This window comes from Nannospalax galili, unplaced genomic scaffold (genome assembly GCF_000622305.1).
Source record: "Nannospalax galili isolate Female #2095 unplaced genomic scaffold, S.galili_v1.0 scaffold285, whole genome shotgun sequence".
NCBI lineage: Eukaryota > Metazoa > Chordata > Mammalia > Rodentia > Spalacidae > Nannospalax > Nannospalax galili.
Window position 1 is genome coordinate 3,554,150 of NW_008355157.1, and position 18,850 is coordinate 3,572,999.

Here is an 18,850-nt window from a genome sequence, read left to right on the forward strand (position 1 = left end):
TTCAAGCACATGTGGGATATTAACCAAGATAGACCATATTCTGGATCATAAAATAAACTCCACTAATTTAAAAGATTGAAGTGGCATAAATTTTGGTGATAAGAGAATTAGACTAGATATTAATAATGGAAAAATATCTGTGAAATCTCCAGGTATTTGAAAACGACTTAAATACCTAAATGACCCATGGATGAAAAAAATAAATGATAAGAGAATAGCTACCTATTTGAAGTAACTGAATATGAAAACACGTCAGAATTTGTAGAACCAAAGCAGTGCCTAGAGGGAAGTTTATGCAATTAAATGCTTATATTAGAAAGAAGAATGATTAAACCCTTGTGAACAGAAAAGATAAAATGTTGATTAGAGAAGAAATTAATCAAGTTAGTAACGAAGAACAAGGAAAAAAAAGTCAATGAAACCCAAATCGAGATCTTTGAAAAGATCAATATAATTGTAAAAACTTCCCTCAAACTGGCATGATGGCATACACCTGTAATTCAGCACTGAGGTACTAGTATCATGAGTTCTAGGTCAGCCTGTGCTACACAGAGATCTTATCTCAAAAACAGCAACAGCAAGAACAGCATTAACAGAAACTTGTAATTTCTTTTAGTTGACCTTAAACCTCATCCGGCAGCTGAGAAATCTGGTGTTAGTCTCATGCTGCTCTTTTTGTAGATAATATCTCTGATAATGGGCTGTGATTGCAGTTGCCTAGGTTACTTTTTGGGAATTTGAACATTGCTTTTGTTGAAACCATTGACTCACTTGGGCCTGGGCAGGTGTGTCATGCCATCAGGAGGCCAAAAACTACACCCTGAGATCATGAAAACATGGCTATTTTCTGAACCATTTTCCTATGAGGAGCCATGAAATTTGATTACACATGCACAAGAACTGATTACGTAGCTTCCAATCACCTTTCCCCATACCTTAAGTCACTCTGCTTCTTTATCCCACAATGTCCCCAAGTCCTATCCTTGGGGAGGTAGATTTAAGAACTGGGTCTTCTGTTTCTCTTCTCCTGGCTGCCTTGGGAATGCACTCATTTTATTTTCCAAAACTGATCCTTTTCTTAGTTGTCCTACTGTGTGCTGGGCAAAATGGGCCTGGTTTGGTAATATTCATGCAGTTGAACAACAGCAGTAAACAGGGACAAACAGTGATATAAATAACAGGGATGACTCAAAAGTCTTATGTTACTCCAAAGAAACCAGATTCAAATTGGCCACATTTTGTCTGATTTGTCTTACAACTTTCTCGAAAAGGCAAAACTATGAAAATGAAAATCAGGTCAGTGGTTGCAGGGGTTGGGGTGGCACTGGGAATTGCGTACAAATGGTCAGGAGAAGTCTTTTTGGAATGATGGAAATTTTCTATATCTTGATAATGGTAGTGGTTGTGTAAGTATGTAAGCTTGTCAAAACTCATAGAACTAAGCATCCCAAAACTCTTTTTTGACTGTATGTAAGCTCTACCTCAAGAAACAACAAAAACAAAGTGTTTAATGTTCTTTAACGATATTTCTGTTTTTTTTAATTTTATTTATTTTCTTTTTTTGGTCTTTTTGAGGCAGGGTGTCCCTGTAGCCCCAGCTGTCCTGGAACTCACTATGTAGACCAGGCTGGCCTTGAACTTACAGGGATCCTCCTGCCTCTGTCTCCCGAGTGCTGGGATTAAAGGCGAGCACCACCACACCCGGCTTGATTTTTTTTATAACTGCAAGATAAGGAACATTGCCAAGTTTGTTTAAGCAGTGAATTTTATTTTGTTAGTTCACACTTTGGCTTAGCAAGTTTCTTTTTTTAAAAAAAAAATGCTGTTATCTTCTGAATTCGTAGGACAGTGTCAGACGTTGAAATCTTACTCTGTATTTTGCTCTTACAGCCTGCCTCAAAATTATTTTTTACAGCTTTTGTCCAGTTGAATTATAGATGCAGTAAATTGATGAAGGCTTGTAAGTTAGAAATATAATAGTTCCTGGCCTCTTGTTAGACTTTTCTCTCTGGAACATATTTTTTTCTTTTTAACCAATCTTTTTGTTGAAGATATTTGAGCCATTTGTGAACATTGCTGGCACTTAGAGGTTGCTAGGAGTGCGGTAAGCCTTCTGAAGATGTGGACCAGAGATTCGCAATGAGGTATTTCAGTTTCAGCTCAGATAGTTTCAACCTCAAAAGTTAAACCAATAAATTGCTTTTTATTCATTACTTATTCTTTTGTGATCTTGGGGGTTGGATATTGTAGGCAAGCACTCCACCAACTGAGTTATGGTCCCAACTTCAGTAACTTGTATTTTAAATTAGTGTCTTATTTTTGGCGAGAATTTGTTTATTTTTCAGATATGAGAGCAAATGTCCTGTCTTGAAGTTGAAAAAACCTCTGATCTTTCAGACTCCTTGTTTTTCAGCAGTGTTCTCTAACAAGTTATTATTTCAGTTAAAATTTAGATCCAGATATTTTATTGTTGGTATGGAAATTCACAGAGAAGTTCTTTGGAGCTGTTTACATGGGGAATATGCTTTATTAAAATGTTCTTTTCAGTGTGTTGAAAACTAATCTACAGGATATAGAAATTCTAAATTTTAGGAACTTCTAGGACCCCCATAGGTCTTAAGATTCTGACATTTGGCCCCATGGTGGCTTGAATCCTCCCACAGTTTCAAAATATTGGTGTTAATACACCTGGAACCATCAGGAGCATCCAGACTGTGGATAACTAATAGAAGAGTAGGTGGGGCTGCTTTTCCTTTGACATTTATTATATTAACATCCTTTTACAGCTTTTTCTGATTAATAACACTAAGGACTTAGGCAGCCTTTTATGATATTGGTGGACTGTTTGATTTTCAATGTACTTGGCATACTAATGAAGTCTATCATTAGTGTTAGTTCATTTTCCTTTCTTTAAAGAAATGGTAGCAGATAAAAGTTATCAACTTATACATAGTTTATTTTTAACTAGTTAATTGAAAATTTTACATAATTAATTTTTTGAGACTTTACATGTGTGACTCCTATAAAAGCTTAAGTGATAGGAAATAGAATTTGTCTTCAGTCCCTTTATATGACTGGATGCCTGATCTTGCCCACATTGAGATGTGTTTCACTGACTCTACTTGTTTCACTGAATCTGAAAGAAGATGGTTTGCTTCAATATAGGGAAGGTCTTGCAGTTTTGAAGTGGGATAGATTTGTGATACGTTAATTGCATTCAAATAAACATTTATTTTATATGGAAATGGCATTCCTAGAGGAATGAAGGTTTTTAAAAAAATTTATTTTATGTGTATGAGTGTATTGCCTGCATGTAAGTGCACCTATGTTGTGCAGTGCCCACGGAGGTCAGAAGGCTTTGGAGTCCCCTGGAACTGGAGTTACAGACAACTGTTAGCCGCCATGTGGGTGCTGGGAATCGAATCTGGGTCCTCTGTAAGAGCAGTCAGTGCTCTTAACTGCTGAGCCATCTCTCCAGCCCCATAAAGGTTTAAAAACAACACAAAATATCCATAATTTTGATGCTTCTCACTTACTGATTTTGTTATGAGACACAGAAACGGTGCTCAGAGACTACGTGATAGAGGCAGGGTTGACAAACTCGACAAGGAGGATTTTTGCTGTCAATTACATTCCCCACTGTCCAGCGTCTCCCACTGTTATGCAGGCCCATATTCTAGCCCTCTTTCTCTAACAAGGAACAAATTGTTTATACCATTTCAGAAACTTTATTTTCACCAACATCTTGGGTCTCTGATTTGTTTACTTTTGGCCTCATACCTTTATATGCTAAAGGGAAAACTTTGTCTTCTTGATCACTGGTTATCGAAGTAGTATGCTCATATGATAGACATAGAGAACACATGGAGCTACTGGAATGAGGCAGTAAAAATAGCTATATTTACTTTGAGAGAAACAAAAATACTTCTTCCTGAAGTACCTGACGATTGTTGCGCTGAAGCCAGCTCAAGAACCACGGGAACTGCCTTTCTTCTCTCTAAAAGCAGGACAGAGAATTACTATGACAAAGATATTCTGTCTCCCTCTGCACTGTGCCTCCTTGACTGGAAACTGCCTTGCCAGTTGAGAGATGGTGCAGGCCCTGGAGTAGTCTACAATTTCTTCCCAATTTTCCCATCTTTGGCCCAATGCCTGGAACCACTCCTCCTTTGTCTTACCACTCCTGTACAGTTTAGGCAATATTTATTCATTTATGTTATGAAACACAAATGTCACAAATATCCTATTTATACAACCAGGAGAACATTTTGTAAATTCTTTCATAAAATAAGCAATGTAGGGAGTATTAGACATTAGAAACCAGTTCTCTTGCATTAAAGAATTAAATATATTACTGGGCATGGTGGCGCACGCCTTTAGTCCTAGCACTTGGGAGGCAGAGCCAGGTGGATCTTTGTGAGTTCAAGGCCAGCCTGGTCTACATAGTGAAACCTTGTCTCAAAAACAAAACAACAAATAAGGGAGGTTAGAGAGATAGCTCAGTGGTTAAGAGCACTGGCTACTCTTGCAGAGGATCCAGGTTCAGTTCTGAGTACCTACATGGCAGTTAACAACTGCCTGCCTGTAACTCCAGTTCCAGGGGATCCGATGCCCTGTTCTGTCCTCCTTGGATATTGCATGACACGGGTGCACTTACACACTTGCAGGCATTACACTCATACACATAAAAATAATAAATGAAATATTTAAAACAACAAAACAAACCGAAGAATTAAATATGCTTAGCTTTACATACATCTTAACAATAATTAGTTGAAGAAAGATGTAAGGGCCACTTTTATCTCACATATAATACCTGCATTTTATAGATCAGAGAATTTTATTGTCTTACTTGTATTGTAGAAACAGTAGTATTTTGTTTCCCACCTGTTTGTTTTTGGATTTTCAGATGTTGGTGAGGCCATTCTCATTTTACCCTATTGGCCCATCTGAGCTGGGGGTTGACAAGTTTCCAGGTAAAGGGCCGGATAGTACCATTTTCGCCTTGCAGGCTTACATCATCTCTGTAGGTACTACTCAGTTCGCCCATAGACAATTTATAAACAAACAGTTGTGGTTGTGATTCAATAAAAGTTTGTTTGTGAAAACAGATTAAGGGCTGGATTTGATTTATGAGCCATAGTTTTCTAGCCCCTAATTTAGGCCTTTTCCCCTAGGCTCAGGACCCCAGGACTGTTGTTATACAAGCCCAGTCAGTCTCTTAAGAAGTTAGAAAGAAGCATAAGAGTCCAGTTTGCTCGTAAAACTAGTGTTTTCTCATATTAGTTTAAGGCCCTGACTCCTTAAATACTCTCTTGAACTGATACTCCATGCCCCGCCCACTAACTCCTGTGCTATTCCCACAAGAATGTGATTAAATATAACTAATCCTTTATAACAAATGATACTTATGAAATCATCAAGTTGCATTTATAATCTACATAGCGCTGTACAAATAATTATGCTAACTTAATGTTATAGATGATAACTTGTTAATGCTTATATGCTTATAATGTACATATATTAACCTATGTCCACAGCCTCTTTTGACTTTACTGTCCTTACTGTCTGTAGTTCATGTGGTGATTCAATTTTTTTATTTCTTTTGACTATTTGAGCTATTAGCAAACTTTGTTTGGGAAGGGTGACTTCATTTGGCCTTCATGTGGACATGAATGCCTTTAGATTTTGATGCATTACCAATCAAAGAGGTTCTAAATCATATCATTTCGCTGAAAACACACATATTACTCATGTATTTATGAATATATTCAGACTGCAGTTTAAGAAACACTTGTAGAAGTATGGTGGAATTTTTTTCCCTGAAGCTTTTGGGGATTCAGAAGCATGGCGCTATTGGGGCAGAAATTCTGTTTTTTTAAAAGCATGTTCACTCTAGTAGTGGGAAAAATAGTAGATTCTCTTTTTTTTTTTTTTTTTTTTTTTTTGAGACAGTGTCTCCCTATAGCCCCAGCTGGCCTGGAACTCACTATGTAGACCAGGCTGGCCTTGAACTTGCACAGATCTGCCTACCTCTGCCTCCCAAGTGCTGGGACTACAGGTGTGCACCATCACACCCAAAATAGTAGATTCTGAAACTGCTTATACATGCTTTGTGGAAATAATATAAGAAAATAATTTAGACAGTGCCTTCTAAAGTAAACAGTGTTTGTGGTTATAATGCCTGTTTATTATTGACTTCTGTTTACTATATACAAAGCAGTAATGATACACATTGTGAATTACACATCAGATTAAGACAATAGGCTTTTCCTGTGAAAAATGATCATAAGATAATTCACAGCAGCTCCTTCATTATACAGATGACTTTGAGGCCAAAGGAGTGACCTGACTTATGCAAGGACACCCAGCCTACTCAGCACACCCAGCACAGGAGAGGACAAGTAGTAGGGGAAATCAAAGTCTTTGGGATGTCAGTGTGTGTGTGTGTGTGTGTGTGTGTGTGTGTGTGTGTGTATGATATGTATGTGTGTCATGGTGCACATGTGGAGGTCAGAGGGCTACTTTGTGAGGTTGCTTCCCTCCTTCCACCTTTATGTGGGTTCTAAGGATGGAACTCAGGTTGATGAGCTCCTGTGGCAAGTGCCTTTACTCACTGAACCATGTCACTGGGTGGCTATTTTGTTTTCTAAGAGTTTTATAAGTTATTATAATATATTCGAATGAAAATACATTGTTTAGATAATAGGACTTTCACCTTTAGAAGGTTCTTTGGAAATGCTAAAAGCATTTTGTTTTGGTCTTTTTGAGACAGGGTCTCCCTATAGCCTCAACTGACCCGGAACTCATTATGTAGACCATGTTAACTTTGATCTGCCTGCTTCTGCCTCCCAAGTGCTGGGATTAAAGGTGTGCACCACCGTGCTTGGCTCGAAAGCATTTTCAGTGTAATTTTGAATATAACACTTAAGATACACCAGGAAATGCATTAAACACCCAAGATAATTTTTTTTTACTTTTTCAGAGAATTCAAGTTAATTTTGCTAGTTGGTATTTGAATAAGTAGTGAATGTTTCTCACCCTTCCGTTTTCTGCTGCTATCATTTCTTGTTACTGTACGAAGTTTCTAATATGGTGAACTCATACTAATTCATGATGTTTGGAAAAGTGGTATGTCAAGAAGGATTTGAATATATTATTAAATGTTGAAAGAAGGAAAAGCTTTATTTAAAGATGCTAGGTCCGCATTATGTTACTAAGGCATAGTTGTCATCAGTTTTCCTGTTGCTGCTACCTGAGTTCTTGATTCTATTCCTCTTGTGAATACACGTGGCTCTAATTTATTGTTTATCAAAAGTTTCTTTAAAAACAGTAATACTCATTTTTATGCTTAATGCGCTTTAGAAAAATTAATGAAAATATGTGTGCTTCTCATTTTGCTATTTTAAGTTTTAAAATCATTAGCAAGAAGAAACTTTAAGTGAGGAACATATACCAAGATTAAAATTTTGTTAATTGAAAAAGGTATACATTTTTTCCCTTAATTTAATCTGACCGAATTTCCTGTGGACCAGGATTTATCTTTTCTTACAGCTGTCCTCTCATGCAGTGTGCATGTAGTCTTTAAGACTGTACCTTGTCATAGACACTAACAAAATATTGGAAAAACTAAAAGTAGGCTGGTTCATTAAAATAATGAAAATTTTGTTAATTGTGAAATTCTAATATATGGTTTTCACTTGTGTGTGATAGAAGGAAAAAAGATTTATATGTCTACTTTTGACATTTATTCTCCTCATAAATATTTAGAGCTTACATTTTTATGAAACTCTACTGAGTAAATCTATAAAATAATCAAAGATCCTAGATATATAAAAATAAGCCATTAAAACTCATGAGTTATGTTTTGCTCTGTATGGACATTATTATATTACTTTTCCAGAAATCATGTATTTTTGGCTTAGTTTGATTAGTTTCACATCAATTACTGAGCACCATAGGACTTCTAAGGTGAGAAATATTCTCTGTGGGGCTTTTTCTTTACTCACATTAGAAACCACATTCTCTGGGCCTAAAACTCACTCTGTAGTAAGCCTTTATTTCATCAGTTAATGATAATAATTCTAGAAAAATCTGCCTTTTGTGTAGTTCTTTATAATTTCTGAATTTATTGCTGACTAAGCAAAGAGCTAGAAACAACTTACAGGTTGATAAGTTGGTGTTTGGTTAAGCTAGTTTTGGTGTATCCATATGATATTATAGCATGCCATTGTTGGAATGAACCAGGTAGCCCAGGAATACACGTGCTGTGAGGAAAGGGTTAACTCAGCTGGCTTGGGTTGCTCAAATCTAGTACATTCCCAGAAAAAGCCTCCTGTTAGGACTGGCCCTTTGTTGGCTCCTGGGAGATGAGCTCTCCCAGGAGAACAGGAATTATTCTGCCTAGGAGGTATTTTTGTATGTCCACAGATCCCAGTTTGATCACAGTTTTGCAAACAATGTGATTTGCGGAACATTGATTTTGCTCTAGGAACTGGAGTCCAATTGGTTGAGGTCAGTTATGTGGGTACTGAATGCCTCCTGACTGACCCCTAATAAAAATGCTGGACACTAAGGTCTGGGCCAGCTTTCCTGATGAAAGCACTTCACACATGCTGAGACAGTTGAGCACATCCATGCTGTGCCTCTGGGAGAGGATATATGGAAGCTTGTACTTGGTGCCCCTGGACTTTGCTCATGCTTTTCCTTTTTGCTGATTTTACCTATATCTTTGTTTTGATGTCAAAACCTGTAATTGAGGGAAGGAAAGGAGGGAAAAGAGCTGTAACTATGAGTATAGCACCTTTTCTGAGTTTATGTTTTAAAAACTTTTAAGATTATGTATATTGACAATTTATAGCTTATGAATTTATGGGATCCAAACTGATTGTATGACAGCTTAAATTGTAACTGCCTAAGACTAGCAAGATTTAGCTAATAGTGTTACAATAATCACTGCTCATTAGTTTTGATGACTGTACTACTATGAGGAACAAAGTAAGATGGTAACTGAGAAGAGAGCTTTGTACCTTCTTTGCAGCTTTATGGTACATATGGCATTTAAAAGCTGTTTTTAAAAGGAGTGTAAAGTGGGTGGTTTTATTTGCCTGAGTTGGCTTTGGGAAGCCGATAAACATCCTACTGGTTGTATCTGGAGAAGAGGCTGTTCGTTTCGGGAACTGGCTCTCCTCCCTTTGGTCATCTGGTTCTATGGATATTATCTGATACCTCTTTAATTTGAACACTCCTTTTCATCTGTCAGCAAATACTCCTGGCTACATTTCATAATAAATTCAGTGTCTGGTTCCTTCCACTGCCTCAGTCCTATCTCCCTGGGTCCTGGTGGCTCTGATGTTGGTTTGAGTCTTACAAATTTTAAGACCTTGAATGAGTTATTTATTCTGGTTCTAAATCTTAGCTTCCCTTTTTGAAAAATGAGCATAATACTATCTGACTCATGGGGTGTGGGAATTAAATGAGAACGACTGTAGCATTCTTCATACAGCTGTGGTGCATTCTGTGAAAGGTAGCCGTTAGTTATTAATGTCCCAGATGCTTCATATCTCTTCTATCCTAAGGTTTTTACAAGGTTCTCATGCAGCAGAAGGATGCATTGTGCCTTGCTCTCTATTGTATCCCTTTCTCTGTTTTGTTTATAGATGCCTGTATTGCCTGAAGCCTTTTCTACCCTATAACTCCTACTTCTTTGGATTTCAAATCTTCCTCTTTTCCTTTTTAATTCCACCCTTAGTAATTGTGTCCAAAGCTTCATGCTAGGCACAGTGAGGTCAAAAAGATGAATAAAACGTAGTCTTTGCCCTTAATGCTTCTATAAATAACTTAATTGTAGAGACAAATAGTTCTCTATGGTATAACAGAGAAAAAAATAACTATCTTGTCTACTGTTATTTTCTGTTTCTAACAGATATATATATAGCGTATGTGGTACCTCCCTTTCTGTCCTTGAGGTTGCAGATTATACAGAAAGAAATAAAGGGAAGTGGCACAGACCTTCAGTTTCTAGTTAAGCCCTTTATCACGTCTAACCTGGACCCTTGCTGCTCCTCTTATTCAGAAAGAGAGTGCTCTTTTGGAGATAGGTAGTGGTTAAACTGATAGAGCACATGCATAATTCTATACTTGTGTTGCTAAGAAAAGGTTAGAAATGAAAGCAAGCTGCAGCTCTTTGCTAGTGTTGGTCTGCATTCATTACCCAGTGCCTTGATATCCTGTAGAATTTCCCAACTGAAGAGCTTAAGATGGTGGCTGAGGCCATCTTCAGTTTTCTAGTGAGAATAGGAACACAGTAAAATCAGGTGACTTACCTAAGACTGCTTTGCATAATTGAGTAATGTCACTAGCCACTTCTAACATATCTGGTTGATTTGCTTCTGGTTTTTCTGTATAGATAATGGTATATGTAGGTACATATCAGTGCAATATAACTTTCCTAAAGTATATCTCTGATCATATCCTCCTCTACTTAGAAGGACTGTATGGTGTCTTATAGAATAAAACTACCAGACTGTAAGCACTGTATGGATAGAGAACTTACTTGTGTTGTTAAGTATATCCTTTATAGCTAAGTCAGTGTTTGATACACAGTGGGGCTCCCCTTAATATTGCTGGATGATTAAATTCCTGATGATGTACTCATGAGCATTCTTCCTTCCAACCCCAGTATATTCCTCCTAGTTTTTCTTTTCCTGTGTATTCAGGCTTCTGGTCTGTCCCTACTTCCCAGCTCATTCCACTTTTCGTTTGTCTTAACTTCTGGTTGGAACTTTCGTGATTTATTTTCCTTGCAGTGCCATTTAAATATTTGTATGCCTCTGACTGAGCTCCCCAGTTATATCACAAAACTCCTTGTAAACAGAACTGTGGTGGAGTGATGCCACATTATGGTGATGCCTGAACAAAAACAGTTTGACTCTAACATCCATTTCAACCAGGTGTGGGACCTGGACTGTTCTGAGAACTTGTTTCTTCAGATTTCTCCTGGAACTGTGCTCCTGAACAAAGGCCTTGCTCTCTCTTTATTGAAACCATATGTCCAGCATCACATGGGAAAAGAGGAACTTGGAGCTTGTCTTATCAGAGGATTATGTCTCTTCTTATCCCTACTGACCTAGAACAGAACACACAACCACAAACAGATGTTATCAGTCTAATCCCACCTGTTGTTTATAACACAAATGGGATAATCTGTTGCTTCCAACAAATATTCACTGCTTCCAGGATTTGATATGTACTACACACACACACACACACACGCACACATGCACACACACATGCACACACACAGACACCACATGCTATTCTGGATCAAGGGCAAGTAAGGTGATTTAATCATGAGGATTAAAGCTGTGTGTTTAGGTTGCAAGAGGAGTCCAAGGCCTAGTAAACTTGTTTACAATATAAACAAACTGAGATAGTGTCCCAGAAGTCATTCCCACACAGAGCTAGGCGTTCTCCATAACTGTCTCTTTTGAATGGTGTCCTATGTCGAGTAGGTATCCAATACATATTTGTAGGATTTTTAAAATCATATTTCTTAATTATGCAATTTCCAAAATGCGTATTTAATTAAATGCCTATTTAATTCCTATGATATTTAATGGGACAGCATTCTAATATTGCTTCTGAAGTGTCCAAAGATACTTAGAAACTAAAGCTTTGGTGTCTCTCTCCCCCTTTCTCATTTAAAATTGACCACAGAATATTATATGATAATTTGAAAGCTCTGTAACTCTAATTTATTGTGATGCACAAGCTTCTGTGAGACGTCATCAACTAAGATTTTATATAAAGAGCTGCGAGTATGGTGCCACTGTCATAGAAGTTTGACAGTGTAAGATGATATTCTATTATGATTTTTATTTATCAAAAGAAAATTGTTTTAGTTAGCTTTCTATATTTGTGAAAAACACTGATCAAAATCAACCTGAAGAGGAAAGGGTTTATTTGGCTTGCAGCTCACAGTCTGTCATGAAGGGAAGCCAAGGCAGGAACTTGGGGCAGGAAGCTGGAGGCAGGAACTGAAGCACAGACCTTGAAGTATAGACTCTGCTTATTGGCTTGCTTCCCCAGTCTGTGCTCAGTTTGCTTTCTTATACAACCCAGGACCCATCACTCAACAACCAAGAAAATGCCTCACAGGACAATCTGATAGAGGAATTTCCTCATTTGGGGTTACCTCTTCCCAGGTGTGTTGAGTTGATAACTGAAGGGCTCCAGCACAAAAATAATGTAGAGAAACTGTATTTGCCATCAATAAAATTTACTAATAGTTTACTGTTTAACTGGTTTCAAATTAATAGTTTGAAATACAATCTTGGCTATATAAGTTTAAACAATATTTCTGTATATTTCCATATGGCTACTCATGAATTTAATTTAAAGTTCCCAGAAATTTAAAATTTGAGGTATTTTTTATAGGCATCATGACTCAAAAGAATTTTTCCTGTACATATATTCTGTATTTGAGGAAGGGATAGTTATTACCTGAACTTGAATAAGTGATGTTCATAGTTATAAGGAAGGGTATGGTATCTTTTAAAAATATTTTATTCATTGTTGTTATTTTATGTATATGTGTGTATTGCCTGCATATATGTAAGTGCATCTGTGTTGTGCAATGCCCATGGGGGTCAGAAGAGGGCGTCGGATCCCCTGGAACTGGAGTTACAGATGGTTGTTAGCTGCCATATGGGTGCTGGGAACTGAACCCAGGTTCTCTGAAAGAGCAGCCAGTGCTTTTAATTACTGAGCTATCTCTCCACCCCAAAAGTATGGTATCTTGTGTGTATGTAACAGGTCAGAGGTCAACCTTCAGTGTTGTTTCTTAAGATACATCTACCCCACCCCCCTTTTTTAAACTTACTATTATTTTTATTATTTATTTTATTTTTTTGGTCTTTTTGAGACAGAGTCTCCCTGTAGTCCCAGCTGTCCTGGATTCACTGTGGAGACCAGGCTGGCCTCGAACTCACAGAGATCTGCCTACCTCTGCCTCCCGAGTGCTGGGACTAAAGGCGTGCACCACACCTGGAAAACTCTTATTTTTATGTGTATGAGTGTTTTGCTTTGCATGTATGTAATTGCACTGGTGCATGCAGTGCCCTTGGAATTACAGATGGTTGTTAGTTGCCATGTAGGTTCTGAAAACTGAACCCAGTTCCTCTGGAAGAGCAGCCAGTACTCTTAACTGTGGAGCCATCTTTCTAGTTCCCTACCTTGTTTTTTGAGACAGGATCTTTCACTGGTCTGGGACTTGATTAGGCTAGGTTAGCTAGCCAGCAAGCTCTAGGGGTCTGTCTCTCTTCACCTGTGACTCAAGTTTGGGATTGTAAGTGCATACCACCATGCTCCAACACTCAGGAGGCAGAAGCAGTTGAATTTTGTGAGTTTGAGGATATCCTGTTCTACATAGCAAGTTCCAGGCCAGCCAGGACTACATAATGAGACCCTGTCTCAAAAATGAAAAAAAAAATAGCATTTATGTTTATAGAGTACTCTGCAATTGTTAATTAGCCAAACCAGTGTTTATCTTTAGATAAATGTCTGGCAAGTGCCTGTATTGACCAGTTTTGAGCAAGAGTTCCAGTCACCATTTGAGAACTCTGAATTCTGGACTTAGTTCATATTTATCTATATAGTGAGGATTCTTCAAAGTGTATTTAATTATTAAATTATACCAATTTTTTAAGAGAAATACTGAAAATGATAAAATATTTTGTTTTAGTATACTTTCTTTTGCTATAACTGAATACCACAGACTGAGTAATTTGTAAAGAACAGAGGTCTATTGAGTTCATGGTCAGGAGTCCAAGAGCATGGCTCCTGCAGCTGCCAAGAACCTTTTGATCCATTGTGATATGCTTTGTGAGGGAACAAACATCCAACATGTGAATCTTTGGAGACAAAGTCAACCATAGTAGCTTTTCTGTGCATTGTATTAGAAATTCACAGATAAGACTAAAAGTTCTTTCTAAAATATAACCTAAATATTTCTCTTTAGAGCTTAAGTAGCTGATTTTTTTTTTTGGGGGGGTCTTCCATTCAATGCATTTTGTAATGAATACCCTGTGTGATGGTTAATATTGGTTGTTGACAGGATTTAGAATCACATAGGACACAAATCTCTGGGCATGCCTTGTGAGGGAGTTTCTAGATTGAGTTCATTAAGGTAGGAGGACCCACCCTAAATATAGGTGGCACTGCTCCATGGGCTGAAGTCCCAGACTGAAGAAAAAGGAGAAAGCAAGCTGACATTAGCATTTATCTCTCACCAACATTTGTTGATTTTTGTTCTTGATGATGGCCATTCTGATTGGGGTGAGATGGAATCTCACTGTAGTTTTGATTTGCATTTCACCTTGTGTTTAAAGTTTTTAAATTTTTTCTCCTATATTTATTGGCCATTAGTACTTTTTTTTTTTTTTTAATCCTAATGAGTTTATTTGGCTTGCTAACAGGGCATAGGGTGGATTTTTATTTACAGATGAGTGGGCACCCTCCTATTTATGGCTGCACTGGAAAGTCCACACTCAAATATAGATCCTGTGACTTCCCGACAGCTGCACAAAATGGCAAGAGAGTTGCCTCATGGCATTCTTGCCCATCCCCCACATGCAGCTAAGGTCTACTGATTGGATGGGAGGGATAACTGACTCCCCTATTGACTCTTTGATGAGTGTGGGAAGGAGGTGTGACTTTAGCTTGCAGGCCAGAGGACATTTCCAGTTAACACTCTACCCTTTCCTCTGACTCTTACATTCTTTCTGCCAACCTCTTCCAAAAAAGTCCCTGAGCCTTGGATGGGGTGATAGTGTGGGATGATCTTCCTCCTATTGTGGCAAGGCACTGAACTTTTGGGTCTCTGCATCATCTGTTTTCCATGGGCTGTTGGTCCATGTCCATGGGATTCCATCTACTATAAAAATACAAACAACAAGAAGCAAGAACATCTAAACAGTGGCTGCTATAATAACTTAACCTATGGGCATAAACACAAATACTTGGATGGTACTTTAGCAGATGCATCACATCCATCTTACAAAACAATTGCAGTGGCTTTGCCACTGGGGCTCATCTCCTCCCCTGCCACAGGGGGATTGGTGTGGTCTACAGTACCAGATGTGTATTCCACCTCTAGGAGCAGGCATTATATCCAATTGAAAATTTGCTGGTTGTGCATACACTAGACATGCCACTATTGCACCAGCTGGAACATCATGCTTGGCATGTTGATAGTGCAGCACTCAGGATCCATTGTTGACCAGAATTATAGGGGATAGTTCTCCCCCAGCCATCTGCATGTCACTTTAGTACTTCTTTATTTGAAAAGTACCTGTTTAGTTCATTTGTTCACTTACTGAATTATCTTTTTCTTTTGGTGTTTCCTAAAAAAAATTATTATTTTAATTTTATTTTACTAATTTTTTTAACTGTCCTGGAACTCACTATGTATACCAGGCTGGCCTTGAACTCACAGAGATCCGCCTGCCTCTGCCTCCCAAGTGCTGGGATTAAAGGTGTGTGCCACCACACCCAGAGTATTATTTTAATTTTATGTGTATGCGTGTATTGCCTGCATGTACATAGGTGTGCCTGTGTCGTGCAATGCCCTCAGAGGACAGAAGAGGCTTTCGGATCCCCTGGAACTGGATTTTTGGACAGTTGTTAGCTGCCATGTGGGTGCTGGTATTCAAACCTGGGACTTCTGCAAGAACAATCACTGTTCTTAACTGCTGAGCCATCTTTCCAGCCCTCTTTTGGTGTTTTAATTACATTTTATTTATTTATTTATTTATTTATTTATGTATTTTACTTTATGTATGTATGAGTGTTTTGCCTGCATGTATGTAAGTGCAATGCCCACAGAGGCTAGAAGAGGGTATCAGATTCCCTGGAACTTGAGTTATGGATGGTTGTTAGTTGTCTTGTGGGTGCTGAGAACTGAACCTGAATCCTCTGGAGGGGCAGCAAGTGCTCTTTAGCCATTTTTAAATTGTTTTTTTTTTTTTTTTTAGGAAATACACACACACACACACACACACACACACGCACACACACACACGTATTTGTAGATCTTAATCCTGTGTTAGATGAATAACTGGCAAAGACTGTCTTCCATTTGTGTAAGCGGTCTCTTTTACTCTCTTGTTTCTTTCGCATTGCAGAAACCTTTTAATTTATGTAGTCTTGTCAGTTCCTCATATTATTTTCAGAGCTACTAGAGTCCTATTAAAAAAGTCATTGCCTGTATCCTGAAGTGTTTCAGTTTTAATTTCTTTGTTTCGACATGATAAATATTGGTAGATCCAGACATCATATAAACAAAAGCTCTTCGGAATCCTCAGTAATTTTTTAGAATATGGAATTTTCAAGCTATAAAGTTTAAGTGCTGCTGCTCCAGAGGATAGATTAGAGGATAAAACACATGGAAAAATTTATTATAATAGTTCAGATATGAAGGTAATAAGAACTTACAGTACAGCAAGTAAAAGGGGAGGAAGAGGCATATTCAGTAGACACTGATGACCGAAAAGAGTGTCAAGACCCCTGAAAATTACAGTATGAAAAAATGGAGACTGCTGGAGTGTGCAACTTAGCACCAGTGATGTGGGGGACAGTTCAGCACATCGTATTATAGACTCTGAAAACAACCTCTCTGTAACTTTTTCTTCATTTGTCATAAAGACTTACATAAGGATGCCTTTTTCAGTTTTTTTTATTAGCAAAATCTTTTAAGAAACTGGAGTATCTTATCAGAGGAACTTATATTCATTCACTAGAGTGTTGTGTATACACTGAAAATGATGCTGATGAATATTTAACAATATAAAATTGCACTTTAAAAATTTCAGTTGCATAGTAAAGTTTTGTCTATTATCAATTTGGTAGAGATACTGGTTTAAGATTTATGGTTAGCAGTACTTCTTTTGTAAAAAGTTCAGGTCAACCAATAAGTATAATATTTCAGTAGTATTTTTTTTTCCTAAAACATTATATTCTTGGCCCATTTGGAAATTGTAGGCCAAGGTATCCACAGCAGACACTGTACTTTTGTGAATATGAATATACCTAACATTAAAAGGTACTGTGCAATAATACTATTTCTGAAATGACAGTTGATGAATATTTGACCTAATTTTAAGGTTCAGGTTTAGTTATAGATATTTAGACAAGCATCATGTTGCATGCAGGAGATAGTAAATAAATTGTATTTTACAAGCAGTTCAGAAAGTTGACATACTTGCTCTGTGCACTTGAACATTGCTTGGTTTTCAGTTTTTATGGTCAAAGTTGATAACCTTTAACTTTTTACATCTTGGTAGACTGGCGTGGCATATTTGCACAGTGATTTGAACGAGTTATTTAAATTCAAGTTGAAAAGCATAGACCCACAACTGAAGACAGTCTTGTATACTGTTATATTGTATATCATTCTGACTTTGAAATAAGAATTCTTCCTTTCTGATCTTACTACTGAATCCCTAGGTTTGGTGAGTCAGATCCGTAAAGTACTTAATTTCTGTAGTTTATTAATAATTTTTAAAGTGTGTCTCATCAGCTGGTTCATATGACTCCCATGTGTGTTTGCTTTTACTTTGAGAGGGTTTTTAACAGAGAACATTACATTTCCTGATCTAGGCATTCTGTGAGGCAGAGCAACATTCTTGAGCACATCACATTCCTTTTTCTTTCTCTTTTGAGAAAAGGTGACCTTAAACTCCTGGTTTTCCTAGTCTGCTTCCAAGTGCTAGGATTATAGGAGTACTCTACCACCTGGCTTATGTAGTACTGGAGACTGACCCCAGGGCTTTATGTATCCTAGCCAAGCACTCTACCAGCTGAGCTACATCCCCAGCCTCACATTTATATTTTCAGTATTTCTTTCCTGTATATCTGATGGAGTTTATGTGAACCTAGTTTTTGTTTGAACTGAACAGTTGATGTTTGGCGTTTGTGACATATGTGCCCAAATTTCTTTTAGAAGTTTTTCTCTATAAAATATTTCTCCATATTATGACGGAGCCGGCGGCAAAGGGCCGCGTGGCAGGCGGCGTCGGTTGTGGCGTTGAGGTCGTTGTGTCCAGACCGCTGCGGTGGTAGAGGTTTCCGTGACCGCGGGTGCGGCTCTTTTAGCCCTGCACCGGCTCCGTGACTGCCGGGAGGGGCCCCGCAGCGCCCACTTCCCCCTCCAGGACCCCACGCCAGCAGCAACCCTGAGCCGACAGCCGGAGCGACCGGGAGCGGCGGCCTCAACGGCCTCGCACCGGCCCATCAAGGGAATCCTGAAGAACAAGAGCTCTGCGACTTCCCCCATGGTGGCCTCGGCGGAACAGCCCCGCGGGAACGTGGAAGAGGAGCCGAGTAAAAAATCCCAGAAGTGGGATGAAATGAACATCCTGGCAACATATCATCCGGCAGACAAGGACTATGGTTTAATGAAAATAGATGAGCCAAACACTCCTTATCATAATATGATAGGTGATGATGAAGATGCCTATAGTGATTTGGAAGCCAGTGAAGCCGTGACTCCAGATATCTTAGCTAAGAAATTAGCTGCTGCTCAAGGCTCCGAGCCAAAGTTTCGAATTCGGGAACAAAAAAGCAGTGGGGAGGAAGATAATGACCTCTCACCTGAAGAGCAAGAAAAGAAGCGACAATTTGAAATGAAAAGGAAGCTTCACTACAGTGAAGGACTGAATATTAAACTAGCTAGACAATTAATTTCAAAAGATCTACACGATGATGAGGAAGATGAAGAAATGTTAGAGACTGTAGATGGAGAAGGCATGATGAATATTGAAGAATCAAATCAAGAGCCTAGATAGGTACT

At 38.2% G+C, this 18,850-nt stretch overlaps 1 protein-coding gene and 1 pseudogene across 7 annotated transcripts in view; both read left to right on the forward strand.

The window, feature by feature from the left end:
• Rad51b (RAD51 paralog B) overlaps positions 1 to 18,850 on the forward strand; it is a 617,902-nt gene that overhangs the window by 48,180 nt on the left and 550,872 nt on the right. The window lies entirely within an intron of this gene.
• On the forward strand, positions 18,034 to 18,845 carry LOC103749307 (annotated as a pseudogene).